This window comes from Colobus angolensis, unplaced genomic scaffold (genome assembly GCF_000951035.1).
Source record: "Colobus angolensis palliatus isolate OR3802 unplaced genomic scaffold, Cang.pa_1.0 Scaffold105, whole genome shotgun sequence".
Taxonomy (NCBI): Eukaryota; Metazoa; Chordata; class Mammalia; order Primates; family Cercopithecidae; genus Colobus; species Colobus angolensis.
The window spans coordinates 1,434,541-1,442,044 of NW_012111475.1; the positions used below are offsets into that span (position 1 = coordinate 1,434,541).

Sequence of the window (7,504 nt, forward strand, 5' to 3'; positions counted from 1 at the left end):
TTTTCTCCCTTCTCCTTCCCTCTCCCGTCCCAGTTTCTCCCCTCTCCCTGCTCTCCTCCTCACCTTCTACTACTCATTCTCTTCCCCCTCTCCCCCACTTCTCCCGTTGGCTCTGTAGAGGCCAAAGCCCCTGGAATGACACTGCCTAGAGATCTGGGGAGGAGTCTTGACCTGGAGGATCAGGAAGTCTTTTTTCTCTGTGTTTCCAGGCACTGGGAGGGATAGTGCACAGGGCAGACGGGGTCACAGCCCCGGGAGCCTGGATTCTAGTGGGAAATTGCCAACCTCAGACATTGAGGAGGGGAGTGGATCTCAGGAGCTCCACGGCCCCTGTGGCGGGTGGCCCCCGAATGGGACCCACCAGACAGAGCCCACGCCCACGCCTATGGAAGTTTCCGCTGGACGGTGCCACAGGGATGGCCCAGAGCAGGGGTGATGGGTCGGACCGTGCCATCATGGGGTCCCAGTGGCTCTGCACAGATCAGGGGACAGACGGGAGGGAGGGCCAGGTGTGGACAGCTGCCCAGGTCAGACCCGCCAAGGCTCGGAACCAGGATAGGGGCAGGGGTGGGGTGGGAGGTGGAGCCCACGGGGTTGCTGGTGGCTGATGTGGTGTGTGAGTGGGAGGTGTCATTGATCCGAGCAGGGGTGGGGGCCCTCTGTCTCTGAGAGACAGGGAGGAAGTGGAGAGGAGCTGGCTTAGGGAGGCGGAACTGAGGTTTCCCAAGTGCTTGTGGGGTGTTTGCTGGAGGTGGGTGCCCCCATGGTCCCAGACTCCCCACCTTACAGTCACCATGGGGGTGGAAGAGGGACTTGCTAAATGTAACTGTCCAGGTCCTGTGCCCACAAGTTTCGATGCAGCAACCCTCTAGGGGAAGGGCACCGAGGGGAAGGGTTGGAGGTCACGGTGACAGGGAGGAGAGACCATCTGTGTGCAGTGGTTGCTGTGCCGGCCTGGCCTGCATGAGTCCACTTGTCTCCATCACTCCATAGGACAGGCACTCATCCTGAAGGAAATAGGCTGGGAGCTAAGCAGCAGTCCAAGGCCTTTTTAGGGGTGGGGCAAGGTTGAGATCTAAACCCAGGGCTTGGGCTCCCCAGGAGCCCACTGCCCAGGCCTTCGGGGTCAGGTGTGTGGGTTGGAGGCTGGCAGGGGGAGTACAGTGTCCCACAGACCTCTCAGCCCAGGCTAGACCAGCTGCCCACTCTCCATCTGCCCCTCCAGACCTGACCGTGCAGGTGCTGGCTGTGTGGAGGAAGAACGGGCTACAGGACCCTGGCCTACAGCAGACACTCCGGGGCCAGCTCCGCCTGCTGGAGAATGACAGCCGGGAGATGGCCCGCGTGCTCGGGGTGAGTAGCCTTCTGGGGCCTGGGCAGGGATGGGAGCTGGAGTCGGGGGCAGGGAGGGAGTGAGGTGCAGTGTCTGAGACCGGGGACAGAGGACACAGGCCTCAGAGAGCAAGAGCCACTCAGGAGAGTGGTGGCCTCGGAGGGAGGGGAGGCTGTGATACCCAGGGGATGGTGAAGCATTGTTTCTCCCACTTGCTTCGTGGGGGGGCACTGTGATCGTCCCCTCTGCTCTCCCACAGCCCCAGCACAGGGGACCTCGAGCTGTCACTTTCTCCCCCTGTCCTCCACTCACAAGGAGTGTCAAAGTCTCTTTGATGGGGAGTTAAGGACATGTGTGAAGTTAGTCTTATTATTTTTTTCCTGGTGACAAAGCCAGCATCCTGCAGGCCTCTGCACATACCAGCGTTCTGGGGAGGCTGGCACAGAGTGTGTCTGGGCCTGGCAGACCTCCCCATGGCTGAGGGCCGGGGGCTTGGGAGCTGGGCTGGGCATTACCACCACTGACTGGGGTTGAACCAGCCTGGCCTTAGCCGGTGCCTCTCAGCCTCTATGAACCCTGCTTCCTCAGCCACATACTGGGGATGCTTAAAATTACGTCCCTAGGAGCTGACTTGAGGGTTATGTGATTAACTCACACCAAGCACCTGCAGGGTGTTGGACACATAGTACCTGCTCGACACCTCGACACGTGGGGCTGTGGTGCGTGATGTCGGGCACAGGTGCACTGAGTCAGTGTCCTGGCTCTGGGTTTGAATCTCAGCTGAGCCTCTTACAGAGGTCAGACCTTGGATGAGAAATGGGGCCTTCAGTGGGACATGGTGGCTCACACCTATAATCCTAGCACTTTGGGCGAATGAGGAAGGAGGATCACTTGAGCCCAGGAGTTCAAGACCAGCTTTAGCAACATAGGGAGACCTCGTCTCTACAGAACATAAAAAAGTTAGCCAGGTGTGATGGTGCACACCAGTGGGAGGGTAAAATGGGTGGATTACCTGAGCCCAGGAGGTTGAGGCTGCAATGAACCATGATTGTGCCACTGTACTCCAGCCTGGGCGGCAGAGTGGGACCTCATCTCTAAAAAAAAAAAAGAAAAGAAAAGAATAGAAAAGAAAGAAACAGGGCCTTATTTTTTGTCTCTCTCTTTTTTTTTCTTTTTTGAAATAGTCTCTCTCTGTCGCCCAGGCTAGAGTACAGTGGCGCGATCTCGGCTCACTGCAAGCTTTGCCTCCCGGGTTCACACCATTCTCTTGCCTCAGCCTCCCGAGTAGCTGGGACTACAGGCGCCTGTCACCTCGCCCGGCTAATTTTTTGTAGTTTTTAGTAGAGACGGGGTTTCACCGGGTTAGCCAGGAGGGTCTTGATCTCCTGACCTCGTGATCCGCCCGCCTCAGCCTCCCAAAGTGCTGGGATTACAGGCGTGAGCCACTGCGCCCGGCCTATTTTTTGTCTCAAATGGAGATAGTACCCTGCGACACATACTTTCCGAGTCGGAAGAGCTATGTTAGCTGCTGTTATTTTTCATGTGCCTATCAACACTGATGAATAGAAATCAGAGGAGAGGGGATGCTGGCTAGGGAGATGGAAATCGGAGTTGATGCTGCAGGTGGGGCTGGGGCCACTCAGGGCTGAGAGCACAGCCGAACAGGAACCAGCTTAGGTGGGGAGAACAGGTGGTCACTGGTGTGTGGGGGATAAGGCAGGTGGAGTGCTGAGGGGGAGGCGTAGAGGGTGAGGGGCCAGGGCGTGGGGGCCACATGAGCTCTGGGAAGGGCAGGAGCTTCTCCCCATAGGCTCTGGAGAGTCATGGCTAGCTTGAGAGCAGGGGAGGAGCTGACTTGGAATGTGAAGGAATCTGCCCTGGGTGTGTCGTGCCCTGCTGGAGCCACATCTGCAAGATGTCTCTGTCATGTGGACCCTGTCCTCCTGACAGATGCCTCAGAGCTCCTGGGGCCCTCTTGAATTCCTATTTCTTTCTCTGAAGGAATTATCAGCCAGGCTGCTGTCGATCCACAGTGACCAGGACCGGATCGTGGTGACGTTTAAGACTTTTGAAGAAATCTGGAAGTTTTCCACCTACCACGCTCTTGGTAAAGAGGGGACCCTCCCAGAATTGGTCATGGGGACGCCGTTGGAAGGTGCTGGTTACACACCAAGCACTTAGATTACAAATTGGTGCTTTATTTATTTATTGTTTTAAGACGAAGTCTCACTCTGTCACCCAGGCTGGAGTGCAATGGTGCAATCTTAGCTCACTGCAACCCCTGCCCCCCGGGTTCAAGCGATTCTCCTGCCTCAGCTTCCTGAGAAGCTGGGATTATAGGCACAAGCCACCATGCCCAGCTAAATTTTTGTATTTTTAGTAGAGATGGGATTTCACCATGTTGACTAAGTTGATCTCAAACTCCTGGCTTCAGGTGATCTGCCCGCCTTGCCCTCCCAAAGTGCTGGCGTTACAGGCGTGAGCCACAAATCCATGCTTTAGAACAGGCAGGTTTACAAAGGCCTCACCAGCGAGATAGCAACACTGGTATGCACACCTGGTGCTCAGGGAGAAATGCCGGGTAGGCGGAGTCGTGGACGGATGTGGGTCTTTGTTGAAGGAATGATTTAGGCTGCGCTTCTAGTTGCCTTCACATGCTGCCTTCTGTAATTCCACTCAACCACAACTTGAGGGAAGCTGCCATTCAGTGGCCTCAGTGCTGACCGGGAAAGCTGTTATTTGAAAGCTGACCCACGTGAGCTCTTCCTGAAACGTTCCCTGTTTCATTTGGAGGAATTCCAGGCTCTAACGGAGCCTCCCTGGGGATCTTGCTGTACCACCCTTGATTTCAGGGCCAAGTAAGTTAGGGAATAGGAATTGTAGCCACAATTCCCCGAGCACTGGTGAGCAGGGCTGACGCTCATCCTCCTTGGCCGGTTCTTGGAGGAAGTGGCTCATCCTTGGCTGCCCATCCACAGTGATGGCCATTGCGGGCGGGGCAGGGGGGTGTCCATCCAGAGGGCAGCAGGCTTCCCGTCCCCCTCTTTCAGAGTCCACTCTACACTGAGTGTGGAGGAAGTATTCTCACGTCACTTGCCTGTGCCTCAAGCGTGCACCGAGCCTCCTAGTTCAGCTGTGGTGAACGAAGGCTCACTGTCCCAGACGGGAGTGGGGAGCTCACAGCATCCCAAAGACAAGGCTTCACTGATAGAAATGGAAACAGATATCAGCTCATAATGCGGGGTGGGGCTCGCGCATGTGCGTTTCAGACTTACGTTGCTGCTAGCCCGCACCCCCCACGGCCTGCATGGCCCCTGACCACATGGTTTCTGTCCCACAGAGGGGAATACGGAGGCATGGGGAAGTCAGATAACTTGACCATGGTTGCCGCTGGTGGGTGGTGGAGCTGGGCTTGACCTCTCACAGCCTGGACAGTCAGGCTGTGTAGCCAGCACTGTGTGCACCTCAGGGCAAGTCTCCCTGGACCTGGTCAGTGCAGGGCTCAGCTAACCTGGGGCCACACAGGCTTCCCTGCCTCCCTGCCCCTCTTCCGGAGCCCTGAGGTGACTGGGCCTTGCCTCCACAGGCTTCACTCATCACTGCCTGGCAAACCTGCTTATGGACCAGGCCTTCTGGCTGCTCTCGCCCAGTGAGGAGGAGGAGACAGCCATCCAAGTCCATGTGGATGAGAATGCCTTGAGGCTGACCCACGAGAGCCTCCTCGTCCAAGAAGGTGAGTGTCGCATGGGGTGATGGCCGAGGTCCAGCTGTGTGGGGCACGCCCGGGCCGTGCGGTGACAGCCTGGATCCCGCTGTGCTGAGCATGTTGGGGGCTGTGGGCTGCGGAGCCTCTGGAGGCTGAGGGGTGTTTCAGGCAGGGAGGTGTGCTTGGTGTGGCACTGTCACTTAGTGGTAGAGACCCTGGCCAGCCCCCAGGGACACAGAGGTGCCCGGGAAACAGCGGAAGAGAGGTTCTGTCTAGTGCCAGCCCCCAGCTCATGTCCCTGACGTGGCTGCTGCACTAGCCTCGTGGTTGGCCCCGAGTCTGAGGAGGGGACATGAGGCTGTCTTTCCTACCCAGCCACAGCAGGAGAGGGCTGCCAGCGGTGGCTGGGCTCACTGGGGCAGTCCACACAGAAGGGCCCTGGGGGTCCCACGTTTGGCTCTGCATTGCACAGTCAGGGAAACTGAAGCCAGCCTCATACACAGCACGTGGAGGCTGAGCTGGGACCTCGCCCGGGGCCCACCTCCCCGTCTGGGCCCCTTTGGGTTTCTGTGCCTGCAGATATTGGGGGAGCTACTCCTGCGGGTGCTGCCTGTGTGGTCTGTCCGGCAGGGGTGTGGGGGGCAGGGCCACAGCTGCACCCGGTCCAGCCACTCTCAGTGACTGCCTCCATCCTTTTGAAGGGCCCTTCTTTGTCCTGTGTCCTGACCACCATGTGAGAGTGATGATGGGTCCCCGGGATGCAGGAAATGGCCCTCAGGCAGGCTTCGGGGGCTCCCCAGGGAGAGGCGGCCCCGGAAGCAGACTCTTCACCACCGAGCCCCAGCGTGTCCTCTGAGGAGGTGGCAGAGGCAGCCGCCCCGGAGCCTTTGATTCCGTTTCATTAGTAGGTACCGGCCTTTGCTGCTCTGAGAGCTGTTGGCCTCACCGAGACTCCCAGGCCCGGGTCATCTGGAGGTCAAGGGGATGGACAGGGAATGGTGGGAGCCCCAGACAGACCTGGCCATGGACTTGTTCTGCTGCTTCCCAGCTGTGTGGCCTTGGCAAGTTGGCCACCTGTCTGAGCTTCTGGCCTGCCAGCTGCATGATAGGCCAATGACATCCACCTGGCAGGGCTATCCTGGGGTTCGATGGCACAGGAGATGTGGCATGAGCTCTCACCAGGCTCATCCAAAAAGCTTTTGAGGAAGTTACATAAAACATGTGTACCCAGAGTGAGAAGGCACAGGGGACCTGGGGTAGAGCCAGGGGATGTGAGGACAGGTAACATGCAGACTCCTGTTCACTTGCTGAAGCAGGGGCATTAACTTGGGTCGGAGCAAAGAGAGAACCTCAGTCTTTTGATTTGCCGTATCTCAAATGACAGGCTGTGGCTTGGCTTCTCTCATTACTGAGACCCAGGAGGAGCTTCTCCTAAGAATCCTCCCTATGTCCTCTGGCCAGTGGCATCCCAACAGGGGACACTGAGTGTGTTCTGCCATCTGGGAAAGAGGGACTATCAGTCATCTAGTTCAGCTTCCTTTTTTTCTGGCTGAAGGAACTGAGGCCGAGAGAGGAGTGATCTGTCCAGGTTACATGGCAAAGTCACAGGAGCGCTAGGATTTGAATCCAGGCCTCCAGAACCCCAGGCTGGGATCTCCCTCACCCTCTCTGTGCAGAGCTTGGGGAGGCAGGTGCTTTGGGGGTCTGCAGGGTTCCAGGTTCACAGGGGTGGTGGTGTTTCCAGGACGAGGGCCCTAGGCTGAGGGACATGGGGCTCCCTGGGAGCAGTGCCACACACACGGGGCCTGAAGGCCACACAGCCGGGTAGGCGTGTGTGTGTGTGCACGTGTGTGTGTGTGTGCACGTGTGTGTGTCGGGGGAGGTGAGGGACCTGCTTGGGTTGCTGGGGGCGGCTGACCTGTCCAGTCTCTGCACAGGATGTATCTGCCCCAAATCTGAAATCCCGCAGCAAAGACCTCCCTCTTCTGGCTCCAGGTGGGCTCTTAGGGTCCCCCAGGACACCATCGATGATGCCAGGGGTGGCCCTGTGACGCCCGACAGCCTGCTGATGGCTACGTGTTTCCATGGGCCTCTCTTTCCCGGGGAAAGGTGTGTGCCAGGGAGCAGCTCCAACATTTTGGAAGTTGTCCTGAACCCTCCCTGAGCCAGAGAGAGAGAGAGAGAAGCTATTAAGTAGTACAAAAGCAAATGTGATTTTTGTTATTACTTTCAATGGCAAAAACCGCAATTACTTTTATACCAACTGAGTCTTCTCCAGCTTGTGAGGTTATAACTGATACTCAGGAACTCCGGGGGCTGATGCAGCCTCACAGGATGCTCAGTGAAGCTGCACCAAGGCCCCTGGCCACTGTCTCCGAAGAGCTCCCAAATGTCACTTCTCAGACAGTGCAACCCAACAGTCTCAGACTCTACCCTTCTGTCGCTGTGTGACACGCCTGGAAGGC

General features: G+C 57.5%; 1 pseudogene; it reads left to right on the plus strand.

Moving 5' to 3' along the window:
- The window catches only part of LOC105513760, a 40,679-nt pseudogene that overhangs the window by 10,039 nt on the left and 23,136 nt on the right, over positions 1 to 7,504 (plus strand).